Source organism: Arachis hypogaea, chromosome 3, assembly GCF_003086295.3.
Source record: "Arachis hypogaea cultivar Tifrunner chromosome 3, arahy.Tifrunner.gnm2.J5K5, whole genome shotgun sequence".
Lineage (NCBI taxonomy): Eukaryota > Viridiplantae > Streptophyta > Magnoliopsida > Fabales > Fabaceae > Arachis > Arachis hypogaea.
In genome coordinates, this window is record NC_092038.1 from 71,262,366 (window position 1) to 71,276,289 (window position 13,924).

The 13,924-nt window shown below is 37.5% G+C and overlaps 1 non-coding gene across 1 annotated transcript; it reads left to right on the forward strand.

The window, feature by feature from the left end:
- Positions 1-13,049: 13,049 nt before the first annotated feature.
- On the forward strand, positions 13,050-13,157 carry LOC112793697 (small nucleolar RNA R71). Its single transcript, XR_003198398.1, has one exon. It is a non-coding gene; the product is annotated as a small nucleolar RNA R71 (small nucleolar RNA).
- The last annotated feature ends 767 nt before the right edge of the window (positions 13,158-13,924 follow it).

The window sequence follows — 13,924 nt, forward strand, 5'->3', positions numbered from 1 at the left end:
TGAAGAACAAAATGTGAAAAATCAACAGTCCAAATATCACGTTGATCCAACGATGAAACAATGAGAAACTGCGTTCAAAGATTACTGCTCTGTGTAAAAATAGAAAACCTAATTTCTCTCTTGCGAAGCCAATTTCTCTCACTACAGACTTCCAATCAACATCTCCACCGTCCAGACTGAAGAACAAAATGAGAGAAATATGCAATTCAAATTTCAAGCCGATCCAACAGTGAAATAATGAGAAACTGTCATTTGAAATTTAGTGCTTTTTATAAAAACGAAAATTCTATTTTCCCTCTTCTTTCTCTCTTTGGTGGCTACTCTCTTTCTCTCAAAAGACCTCAAAAAATTGAATTAGGATTGTGGCACAATGAGTACAAAGAGACACCGTCAAAATGTTGGGCTTGGACCTCACAAAGGAGAGAAAAACCCAACACTTTCTTCTTTGCATTAGATTCCAACTTGTCTTGTTAGGCTCATCAGGATTGACAACTTTGTTTCCTTTCCATCAAAGTAGTCCTTTAAAAGCCGTTGTACCTTTGAAATCTTTGTGCTTCCACCAACAAAAACAATCTCATCAATTTGGCTCCCCTGTAATCCAGCATCTTTCATTGCTTTCTTCACAAGTCTCATTGTCTTATGGAACAAATCATTGTTCAACTTCTCAAATGAGCTCGGGTGGATGGTTCAAAGAAATCGACACCATCAAAAAGTGATTCAATTTCCACTTGGACCTGGTGCTGGCTACTGAGAGATCTTTTTGCACGCTCAGCCTTTCTTTCAGCTTGCCAAGTGATTTGTTATCCTTGTTAATATCCTTTGCATGCTACTTCTTTATCAATTTAATGAAGTACTCCATTATTCTCTGGTCAAGTCTTCGCCAGGTAATGGGGATGACAAATAGCACGCATTAATGGCACTATGGCAGAAAAAAAATCAAATCAATAATATCATTTTTTACATAATTTTCATATTGATCTGCAGTGAATAAATAAAAAGTACTCATATCTAAGATTAGTATCATCGTTTGTAATGAGAACCTCAGAAACACCATTATCAATTTTCAAAATACTGTAGTTAAATATGCCACCAATAAGATAAAAGACAAGGATGTTCCTCTCGCCACCTTTCTTGTAATCCATATGCAATGGCAGCAACAATGGGTTCATTAATAATCCTAGAAACATTCAGACCAACGTCATGCCTTTGAGCATCATTTAAGTATGTTGTACATTTGAAAAGATAATTACATAAATTTGAATAAGAAAAAAATTGGAAAAAAAAAGGTATAATTGAAAGGAAAGTAAATTGAAATTTGTTTCGATTATCTAGGACAGTAACCACAACATCATGAATTTTCTTCCCAAGGTATGCTTCAGCTGTTTCTTTCATCTTGATAAAAAGACCTTGGTCTCACCATCCTTAATCTTTGCTTGAATGTAAGATTTTCCATCCTTGTTCACAATCTTGTAAGGAACAAGCTTCATATCTCCTTAAACCTCCTTACTTTCAAATCTGTAAAAGGAAAAAGACATTTAGTTTTTTGCTTTGTGTTCTCCAATACTATCAGGGTGTTTAGAAACTCCTTGGACTTCAATTACTATGGGAATCGAATTCAATTCTAATGTTTGAAACAAAAATAATTAAATTAGTTTAGATGAAATTCAATTCAATTCCTTTGTTTTTTCTCAAAATCAATTCCAACTCAAATAGGTTCGATTCGGAATTTCAATCCATTGAGATTTCACTTAAAACTTAAAAATGTCTAAAATGTCTTTATAATTTAATTATTTTTTAACTTTTTTCACTCACTTTCTCTCAATGTCTCCCATTTTTTAACACATTCTCTTCTCTCACCATCTTTATTTCCTTCTTTTTTTAATTTACTTAATATAATATATACCTTTTTTAAAGGTTTACTATATAGATCTAAAAAAAATCTACAGTTATAGATTTTATGTGTTTAACTTAGATTAATAACATCAAATGTTTGTCAATATGTTTGCACATTTCAAGTAAAGTTGTGTCAATCATGACACTAGCAAAAAGTGGCATAATTTTGTTCCATTTTAATAACATGAATTAATCATATAATTTACTGTTAATAATTATTTTTTTTACTTGCTATGTCATTAGACCACTCAACAAGTTAGTTTTTTTATCATTCATGTTTGTGTTTTTGTTGTTGGTTTGTCGTTAGAATCAATCACGAAGAATCATTTAATTTTTTTAATTAATAATAATATTTTTAAATTCAATATTTTTATGTTAATCTAATAATCTAATTTTTATTTTTTTAAAAGAGATGAACAAATTTTAGTTAAAAAATATTATTTAAAAATATAATTTTTTAATTATTTCATAAATAAATATATTTATTATTTAAATATAATATTATATTAATAAAGGATAAAGTTGTCTATTATAAAATTTTAATTCATTGGATAAACATTCCAAATACCAGAATTCAATTCAATTTTATAGTTTTACTAATTCATTCCAAACACTAAAATTCAATTCAATTCTAACACGTCACAGATTTGAGCTCTATTTAATGATCTGCCGCTGGCCAATGGGTTGCTGCATGCACAAGACAGGATTCGAACCCCCAACACTTGCTTAAGTGAACGAGTGAGTTGACCACTCGACCAACTCAAGTTGGTTGTCTTCCTTTACATAATTATTGTGTTGTTTATCCATCTTTTTGTGCATGGGTTTGAGTCACATTCTATCCATTGATTGCCCATTCTCTATCCCACTGCTCGATCCTATGTGCTTATTAAGCCCAATGCCTTTTATCTATGTTTTTCCTATGTTGTTTATATTATTGGTCTATTTAGGGATGGCAGCAGTACCCGTATTCGCGGGTATCCGCCCCGCCCCTACTCGGCCGGAGCGGGTTTGAACCCGACCCAGAGCGGGACGGGTCTGAATCGTGGCGGGTTGATGAGCAGGGTGGGGTGGGGTCGGGTTCAGACTAAACCTGCCCCTACCCAATTAGTTTGGAGAAACCTCAGTTCTCACTGTCACTCACTCAATTAGGGTTAGCAACCCCTTTCTCAGTTCTCACTTCCTCTGTTCCTCAGCTCTTCTCCAAGACCATAGTGAGTCCTCTCATCACTCTCAGTTTCTCTTCACTTCACGTCTTCACCCTCAAAGAATAGAGCTCTTCCTCTTTCCCCCAAAAAAACCCCTAGCCTCCTCCACCGCCGCCGCCGTCCGTCGCGCCCAAAAGCTTCGTCTGTTCGTCGTGCTCCAGCCCCTCTCCTTATTCCCCTGTTCCTCGTGCGTTATTCTCGCTGCTCAGTCGCGCTTCACCCAACGTCTCTCGTCGTGCTCGTCGCCGTCGTCCGTCGTGGTCGTCCCTCAAAGGTAATGGCTTCTTGTCCGTCATGCTCGTCGAAGCTTCTTTGTTTTTTTTTTTCATTTTTTTCAGAAATCATATTGAAATACTGAATGATTAGTTTTAGATCTGCACACTGCTGTAGTTCTTCATTTTTTTATTTTTTGTTCAGAAATCATATTAACAATCCTCAATGCTCACTGCTCACCGGTCAATGATCACTCCTCATTCCTCAATGTTCAGAAATCATGTTTTGTTCTTCGTTTTTGAATTTTTAATGGCTACTCTGAGTTTGTTTTGTTCAGAAGTCATTTTTTGTGCTCAATGCTCATGCTCTTAAGTGTTGTTCTGTTTTTGTTTTTAAGGCCGTGCTTGAAAGAGGTGATTGATTTTTTACTCTGATTGCATGTCAATTGAACTCTATGCTATGAGAATCGTGTGTTTGTTTATTAAAGCTTAAAAAGGAGAATGGGACTTGTAATTGAAACAGCTTGTTTGGGTTGAATCACAAACTGTTCTGTTTCCTTTGTTAACAAAATATGCACTTAGTTGGAATAAAGCTTGAAAAATTGAAGTTGTTTTTGGCTTCTTTGTTGATTGGTTATAGGCAGAAGTTATTTTGGCTTCTTTATCATTCTTATGCATTCTGAATTTTGATTTTATTCTGATTTTACAATTATCATGGTGTTCTAATTATGGAGAGAATCACAAATTATATACCGTTCTGTTTCCTTAGTTAACAAAATATGCACTTAGTTTGATGTTGATGTTAACTTTGATGTCATTGAGTTCCTTCAGCCTCATCACAATTTGCAACTTTTGGAGATTTATGGATACCTTAACTCCACATTCCCAAGATGGATTTCAGATCCTTCATTCAATAATCTTAGCTCAATTACTTTGGAGGAATGTGTCTGTGAACAGCTTCCAAAGTTTGGTGTATTACCTTCTCTAACTTAGTTGGAATAAAGGTTGAGAAATTGAAGTTGTTTTGGCTTCTTTGTTGATAGATTATAGGTAGAAGTTGTTTTGGCTTCTTTATCATTCTTATGCATTCTGGATTTGATTTTATTCTGAATTTACAATTGTAATGGTGTTCTAATTATGGAGAGAATCACAAATTGTTCTGTTTCCTTGGTTAACAAAATATGCTCATGGTGTTCTGTTTTAATTAAGAAAATATGCTCATGGTGTTCTTGTGCATTTATGATTTGAATTATCATTTTTATGTATTTTTAATTTTGATTTTATTCTGATTTTGTAATTGTGCATTCTGATTTGGTTTATTCTGATTTTGTAATTATGCATTTATGATCTGATTTATGTTAATTTTTTATCTTCATGTATTTTAATTTTATTGATATATGTGTTTTCAAATTACTTCATGGCTAGTAATACTAGAGAAGACACACAAATCTTGATTAATTTGTTTAATATTCATTTATGTTAATATTCATTTATCTTAAATTTATTTCATAATATCGATTAATTTGTTAATTGTTATCTCTTTTAATTTCCAGGTTTAAATCTTGATTTACAAACTTTTAATGATGATGAAGATGTTGAAAGTGATCAAAAATAAGGGTTGAAGATCATTTTATATCTAATATTGTAATTTCTTTATTATGGTGTTAAATTTGTAGTGATCTAACAATATTTTTTTTAATTTCAAGTTATTTTAGCTAATAACATTGTATGAATTTTATGTTTGTATTTTAATTTATCTATGAATTTTAAATTTTTGTCTTAATTTATATACGAATAGATAAAAATTAAAATATTTAATTTTTACAGGAGCAGGTTGGGGTGGGGCGGGTGATAAACCCCATTTGTAGGGCTTATCTTGTATTGATTTTAGAGGATTTTATCACATTTTACCCATATTTATTCAATGAAATAGCATGGTTTTGTACATTCTCCTTTAATTGTGCTTAAGAGTGAAAACATGCTTTTTAGGTCTTAAAATAAATAAATTTAATTCACCTTGATTCCATTAGATGCCTTGATATGTTTGTTAAGTGATTTAAGGTTTAGGAGACAAAGATTGGATCAAGGGAATGAAGAAAGAAGCATGAAAAGTTGCAGAAATCATGAAGAAATGAAAGAACTGGAAAGCTGTCAAGCCGACCTCTTCGTACTTAATCGACCATAACTTGAGCTACAGAGGTCCAAATGATGCGGTTCTAGTTGGGTTAGAAAGCTAACATCCGGGGCTTCGAAACGATATAAGATTTGCCATAGTTGCTACACGTATGGTGGCGCGCACACGCATAGTACGCGCATGCACCGTTGTTGCCACCTGGTTCACTTAAAGCAAAACGTGGCCAGCGAATTCTAAAGTCTTGTGGGCCCAATCCAACTCATTTCTGATGCTATTTAAGCCAAGGATTGAAGGGGGAATGAACATACTCTCATACTTTAGAAGTTAGTTACCATTAGTTTAGTTTAGCTTAGTTTTGGAGGGAAAATTAGTTTTAGAGAGAGAAGCTCTCACTTCTCTCTAGGATTAGGATTAGGATTAGTTCTTAGATCTAGGTTTTAATCTTTGCTTTCTTCCACTTCTACCTCTCAATTCTTTGTTGCTACATTCATCTTCTTCTACTCTTTTGTTGTAATTCCCTTTATGTTGTTCTTATATTTTGTTGTAGATCTAGTATTGTTCCTTCTACATTCTTCCAATTCAATAAGAGGTAATTCATACTAAATGTGTCTTCTTTGCTTTTCTATTGTTGATCTCTTATTTTTGTAGTTGTAGATTCCTTTAATTCTTGCATTTAATAATGATTACTTTTATTGCCTTTTATGTGTTTGTTGAAATGCCTCTTCTAGATATAGTATAGATTTTGTTCCTCTTGGCCTAGGTAGAGTAATTAGTGACACTTGAGTTATCTAATTCCTTTGTTGATTGGTAATTGGAGAGATTGCTAATTAGTTTGGAGTACACTAAAGCTAGTCTTTCCTTGGGAGTTGGCTAGGACTTGTGGCTCAAGTCAATTTATCCACTTGACTTTCCTTTATTTAGTAAGGGTTAACTAAGTGGTAGCAATGAACAATTCTCATCACAATTGAGAAGGATAACTAGGATAGGACTTATAATTTTCATACCTTGCCAAGAGCCTTTTATAGTTGTTATTTTATTTTCATTGCCATTTACTTATCATGCTTCTTATCCAAAACCCCAAAATAACTCATAATCAATAACAGGACACTTTATTGTAATTCCTAGGGAGAACGACCCAAGGTTTGAATACTTCGGTTTATAAAATTAGGGGTTTGTTACTTGTGACAAACAATCTTTTGTATGAAAGGACTATCGTTGGTTTAGAAACTATACTTTCAACGAGAATTCATTTGTGAAATTCTATACCATCAAAAATCCAATCATCAAAATGGCGCCGTTGCGGGGAATTGCAATGGTGTTGTGTTATTGGCTATTGTATATATGTGAATATTGTGAATAGCTTGATTTTTGGATTGCTTGCTAGTTTTTGCTAGTCTTAGTATTTTGTTTCATTATTTCTTATTAGTTTTTGCTTCTTATTTTCTCTTGCTACCATGAATTCTCACTTTGGCTATGATTGTAGTTACAATTTGTAGGTGATGAGAACTGTAATGAAAATGTGTATCAAGGATGGGACAATCAAAGGTGGGAGGAGCCATATGCATATGATCAATCCTCATGGCAACAACCTCCACCAATGCACTATGAAGAAGAGCCATTCTATGATGCATATCAATCCAATGGCTATGGTGAATCACCTTGTGACTTTCAAGAACCACCACCATATGCCTACGAACCATATCCTCAACATAACCCTCAATCATACTCACAAGCCCTTTCTTACCAACTGGTATGCGAAATTGTGATCTCTTCTTTTCACAACTCAAATAATCCACGGTAATGAATCCAAAAACTTGGTGTTCAATACCATGGCATAAACACAACTTCGCACAACTAACCAGCAAGTGTACTGGGTCGTCCAAGTAATAAACCTTACGCGAGTAAGGGTCGATCCCACAGAGATTGTTGGTATGAAGCAAGCTATGGTCACCTTGTAAATCTTAGTCAGGCAAACTCAAATGGGTATGGTGATAAACGCATAAAACATAAAGATAAAGATAGAGATACTTATGTAATTCATTGGTAGGAACTTCAGATAAGCATATGAAGATGCCTTCCCTTCCGTCTCTCTGCTTTCCTACTGTCTTCATCCAATCCTTCTTACTCCTTTCCATGGCAAGCTTAAGCAAGGGTTTCACCGTTGTCAGTGGCTACCTCCCATCCTCTCAGTGGAAATGTTCAACGCACCCTGTCACGGCACGGCTATCCATCTGTCGGTTCTCGATCAGGCCGGAATAGAATCCAGTGATTCTTTTGCGTCTGTCACTAACGCCCCGCCCTCAGGAGTTTGAAGCACGTCATAGTCATTCAGTCATTGAATCCTACTCAGAATACCACAGACAAGGTTAGACCTTCCGGATTCTCTTGAATGCCGCCATCAGTTCTAGCCTATACCACGAAGACTCTGATCTCACGGAATGGCTGGCTCGTTTGTCAGGCGAGCACTCGGTTGTCAGGCGATCAACCATGCGTCGTGTATCAGGAATCTAAGAGATATCCACCCAATCTAAGGTAGAACGGAGGTGGTTGTCAGTCACACGTTCATAGGTGAGAATGATGATGAGTGTCACGGATCATCACATTCATCAAGTTGAAGAACAAGTGGTATCTTAGAACAAGAACAAGCGGAATTGAATAGAAGAACAATAGTAATTGCATTAATACTCGAGGTACAGCAGAGCTCCACACCTTAATCTATGGTGTGTAGAAACTCCACCGTTGAAAATACATAAGTGATAGTGTGATCATTGGCTTTGGCCCCAGAGAGGGAACCAGAAGAACCAAGATATGATCTAAGAACTAGATGTCCAAAGATAAAAATACAATAGTAAGAGGTCCTACTTATAGAGAACTAGTAGTAAAGCCCAGAAAAGTGAATTTTAACTAAAAACTAATAAAAATATACCAAAAACTAACTAGATCATACCAAAAACATACTAAAAACAATGCCAAAAAGCGTACAAATTATCTGCTCATCACAACACCAAACTTAAATTGTTGCTTGTCCTCAAGCAACTAAAAATCAAATAAGATAAAAAGAAGAGAATATGCAATGAATTTCAAAAACATCTATGAAGATCAGTATTAATTAGATGAGCTGGGCTTTTAGCTTTTTGCCTCTGAATAGTTTTGGCATCTCACTCTATCCTTTGAAATTCAGAATGATTGGCTTCTTTAGGAACTTAGAATCCAGATAGTGTTATTGATTCTCCTAGTAAAATATGATGATTCTTGAACATAGCTACTTATTGAGTCTTGGCTGTGGCCCAAAGCACTCTGTCTTCCAGTATTACCACCGGATACATACATGCCACAGACACATAATTGGGTGAACCCTTTTCAGATTGTGACTCAGCTTTGCTAGAGTCCCCAATTAGAGGTGTCCAGGGTTCTTAAGCACACTCTTATTGCCTTGGATCACAACTTTATTTCTCTTTTTCTCTTTTCTTTTTTTCGTTTTCTTTTCTCTCTTTTTTTTCGAAATTTTTTTTTTCATTGCTTTTTCTTGCTTCAAGAATCATTTTAATGATTTTTTAGATCCTCAGTAACATGTCTCCTTTTTCATCATTCTTTCAAGAGCCAACATTCATGAACCACAAATTCAAAAGACATATGCACTGTTTAAGCATACATTCAGAAAACAAAAATATTGCCACCACATCAAAATAATTAAACTGTTATAAAATTCAAAATTCATGCAATTCTTTTTCTTTTTCAATTAAGCACGTTTTTTTATTCAAGAAAGGTGATGGATTCATAGGACATTCATAACTTTAAGGCATAGACACTAAGACACTAATGATCACAAGACACAAACATAGATAAACATAAGCACTAAAATTCGAAAAACAGGAAAATAAAGAACAAGGAAATTAAGGAACGGGTCCACCTTAGTGATGGCGGCTCTTTCTTCCTCTTGAAGGTCCTATGGAGTGCTTGAGCTCCTCAATGTCTCTTCCTTGTCTTTGTTGCTTCTCTCTCATGATTCTTTGATCTTCTCTAATTTCATGGAGGATGATGGAGTGTTCTTGGTGCTCCACCCTTAGTTGTCCCATGTTGGAACTCAATTCTCCTAGGGAGGTGTTTAGTTGCTCCCAATAGTTTTGTGGAGGAAAGTGCATCCCTTGAGGAATCTCAGGGATCTCATGATGAGTGGGGTCTCTTGTGTGCTCCATCCTCTTCTTAGTGATGGGCTTGTCCTCATCAATAGGGATATCTCCCTCTATGTCAACTCCAACTGAATAACAGAGGTGACAAATGAGATGAGGAAAGGCTAACCTTGCCAAGGTAGAGGACTTGTCCGCCACCTTATAGAGTTCTTGAGCTATAACCTCATGAACTTCTATTTCTTCTCCAATTATGATGCTATGAATCATGATAGCCCGGTCTATGGTAACTTCGGACCGGTTGCTAGTGGGAATGATTGAGCGTTGAATAAACTCCAACCATCCTCTAGCCACGGGTTTGAGGTCATGCCTTCTCAATTGAACCAGCTTCCCTCTTGAATCTCTCTTCCATTGGGCGCCCTCTTCACATATGACTGTGAGGACTTGGTCCAACCTTTGATCAAAGTTGACCCTTCTAGTGTAAGGATGTTCATCTCCTTGCATCATGGGCAAATTGAATGCCAACCTTACATTTTCCGGACTAAAATCCAAGTATTTCCCCCGAACCATAGTAAGCCAATTCTTGGGATCCGGGTTCATACTTTGGTCATGGTTCTTGGTGATCCATGCATTGGCATAGAACTCTTGAACCATTAAGATTCCGACTTGTTGAATGGGGTTGGTAAGAACTTCCCAACCTCTTCTTCGGATCTCATGTCGGATCTCCGGATATTCACTCTTTTTGAGTGAAAAAGGGACCTCGGGGATCACCTTCTTCAAGGCCACAACTTCATAGAAGTGGTCTTGATGCACCCTTGAGATGAATCTCTCCATCTCCCATGACTCGGAGGTAGAAGCTTTTGCCTTCCCTTTCCTCTTTCTAGAGGTTTCTCCGGCCTTGGATGCCATAAATGGTTATGGAAAAACAAAAAGCAATTCTTTTACCACACCAAACTTAAAAGGTTTGCTCGTCCTCGAGCAAAAGAAGAAAGAAGAGAGTAGAGGAAGAAGAAATGAGGAAGAAGGGAATGGCTTTGTGTTCGGCCAAAAAGGGGGAGAAGTGGTGTTTAGGTTATGTGAAAATGAAGGAGTGAAGGAGGGTTTATATAGGAGTGGGGGAAGGGTAGGGTTCGGTCAATTGAGGGTGGGTTTGGGTGGGAACGTGGTTTGAATTTGAATGGTGAGGTAAGTGGGGTTTTATGAAGGATGGATGTGAGTGGTGAAGAGAAAGATGGGATTTGATAAGTGAAGGGTTTTTGGGGAAGAGGTGTTGAGGTGATTGGTGAATGGGTGAAGAAGAGAGAGAGAGTGGTGGGATATGTGGGGATCCCGTGGGGTCCACAGATCCTGAGGTGTCAAGGAAAAGTCATCCCTGCACCAAATGGCAAGCAAAATTGCGTTTTTAGCCATTTCTGGCGTTAAACGCCGGGCTGGTGCCCATTTCTGGCGTTTAACGCCAAGAGTTTGCCCTTTTCTGGCGTTTAACGCCAGTCTGGTGCCCCTTTCTGGCGTTAAACGCCCAGAATGGTGCCAGACTGGGCGTTAAATGCCCAACAGCTAGCCTTACTGGCGTTTAAACGCCAGTAGGTGCGTCCTCCAGGGTGTGCTATTTTTCTTCCTGTTTTTCATTCTGTTTTTGCTTTTTTCATTGATTTTGTGACTTCTCATGATCATCAACCTACAAAAAACATAAAATAACAAAAGAAAATAGTTAATTATAAAACATTGGGTTGCCTCCCAACAAGCGCTTCTTTAATGTCATTAGCTTGACAGAGGACTCTCATGGAGCCTCAGAAATGCTCAGAGCTATGTTGGAACCTCCCAACACCAAACATAGAGTTTGAATGTGGGGGTTCAACACCAAACTTAGAGTGTGGTTGTGGCCTCCCAACACCAAACTTAGAGTTTGACTGTGGGGGCTCTGTTTGGCTCTGTTTTGGGAGAAGCTCTTCATGCTTCCTCTCCATAATGGCAGAGGGATATCCTTGAGCCTTAAACACCAAGGATTCTTCATTCACTTGAATGATCAACTCTCCTCTATCAACATCAATCACAGCCTTTGCTGTGGCTAGGAAGGGTCTGCCAAGGATGATGGATTCATCCATGCACTTCCCAGTCTCTAGGACTATGAAATTAGTAGGGATGTAATGGTCTTCCCTTTTACCAGAACATCCTCTACAAGTCCATAGGCTTGTTTTCTTGAATTGTCTGCCATCTCTAGTGAGATTTTTGCAGCTTGCACCTCAAAGATCCCTAGCTTCTCCATTACAGAGAGAGGCATGAGGTTTACACTTGACCCTAAGTCACACAAGGCCTTCTTGAAGGTCATGGTGCCTATGGTACAAGGTATTGAAAACTTCCCAGGATCCTGTCTCTTTTGAGGCAGTTTCTGCCTAGACAAGTCATCCAGTTCTTTGGTGAGCAAATGGGGTTCATCCTCCCAAGTCTCATTTCCAAATAACTTGTCATTTAGCTTCATGATTGCTCCAAGGTATTTGCCAACTTGCTCTTCAGTGACATACTCATCCTCTTCAGAGGAAGAATACTCATCAGAGCTCATGAATGGCAGAAGTAAGTCCAATGGAATCTCTATGGTCTCATTTTGAGCCTCAGATTCCCATGGTTCCTCATTGGGAAACTCATTGGAGGCCAGTGGACGTCCATTGAGGTCTTCCTCAGTGGCGTTCACTGCCTCTCCTCCCTCCCAAAATTCGGCCATATTGATGGCCTTGCACTCTCCTTTTGGATTTTTTTCTGTATTACTTGGGAGAGTACTAGGAGGGAGTTCAGTAATTTTCTTGCTCAGCTGACCCACTTGTGCCTCCAAGTTTCTAATGGAGGACCTTGTTTCAGTCATGAAACTTTGAGTGGTTTTGATTAGATCAGAGACCATGGTTGCTAAGTCAGAGTTATTCTGCTTAGAACTCTCTGTCTGTTGCTGAGAAGATGATGGAAAAGGTTTGCTATTGCTAAACCTGTTTCTTCCACCATTATTATTGTTGAAACCTTGTTGAGGTCTCTGTTGATCCTTCCATGAAAAATTTGGATGATTTCTCCATGAAGGATTATAGGTGTTTCCATAGGGTTCTCCCATGTAATTCACCTCTTCCATTGAAGGGTTCTCAGGATCATAAGCTTCTTCCTCAGATGAAGCTTCCTTAGTACTGCTTGGTGCATTTTGCATTCCAGACAGACTTTGAGAAATCATATTTACTTGTTGAGTCAATATTTTGTTCTGAGCCAATATGGCATTCAGAGTGTCAATCTCAAGAACTCCTTTCTTCTGACTAGTCCCATTGTTCACAGGATTCCTTTCAGAAGTGTACATGAATTGGTTATTTGCAACCATTTCAATCAGCTCTTGAGCTTCTGTAGGCGTCTTCTTCAGATGAAGAGATCCTCCAGCAGAGCTATCCAAAGACATTTTGGATAGTTCAGACAGACCATCATAGAAAATACCTATGATGTTCCATTCAGAAAGCATATCAGATGGACACTTTCTGATTAATTATTTGTATCTTTCCCAAGCTTCATAGAGGGATTCTCCTTCCTTCTGTCTGAAGGTTTGGATTTCCGCTCTAAGCTTACTCAATTTTTGAGGTGGAAAGAACTTTGCCAAGAAGGCATTGACTAGCTTTTCCCAAGAGTCCAGGCTTTCTTTAGGTTGTGAGTCCAACCATGTCCTAGCTCTGTCTCTTACAGCAAAAGGGAATAGCATAAGTCTGTAGACCTCAGGGTCAACCCCATTAGTCTTGACAGTGTCACAGATTTGCAAGAATTTAGCTAAGAACTGATGAGGATCTTCCAATGGAAGTCCATGGAACTTGCAATTCTGTTGCATTAGAGAAACTAATTGAGGCTTAAGCTCAAAGTTGTTTGCTCCAATGGCAGGGATAGAGATGCTTCTCCCATAGAAGTCGGGAGTAGGTGCAGTAAAGTCACCCAGCACCTTCCTTGCATTGTTGGCATTGTTGTTGTTTTCGGCTGCCATGAGTTCTTCTTCTTTGAAGATTTCTGTTAGGTCCTCTACAGAGAGTTGTGCCTTAGCTTCTCTTAGCTTTTGCTTCAAGGTCCTTTCAGGTTCGGGATCAGCCTCAACAAGAATGCTTTTGTCTCTGCTCCTGCTCATAAGAAAGAGAAGAGAACAAGGAAATATGGAATCCTCTATGTCACAGTATAGAGATTCCTTGAGGTGTCAGAAGAAAAGAAAAATGGAAGGCAGAAGTAGAAAATTCGAACTTATCAAAGAAGATGGAGTTCGAATTTTGCATCAAGGAATAGTGTTAGTCCATAAATAGAAAGACGTGAGAAGAAGGGAAGCAATTTTCGAAAATTAAGTAAAAGATTTTGAAA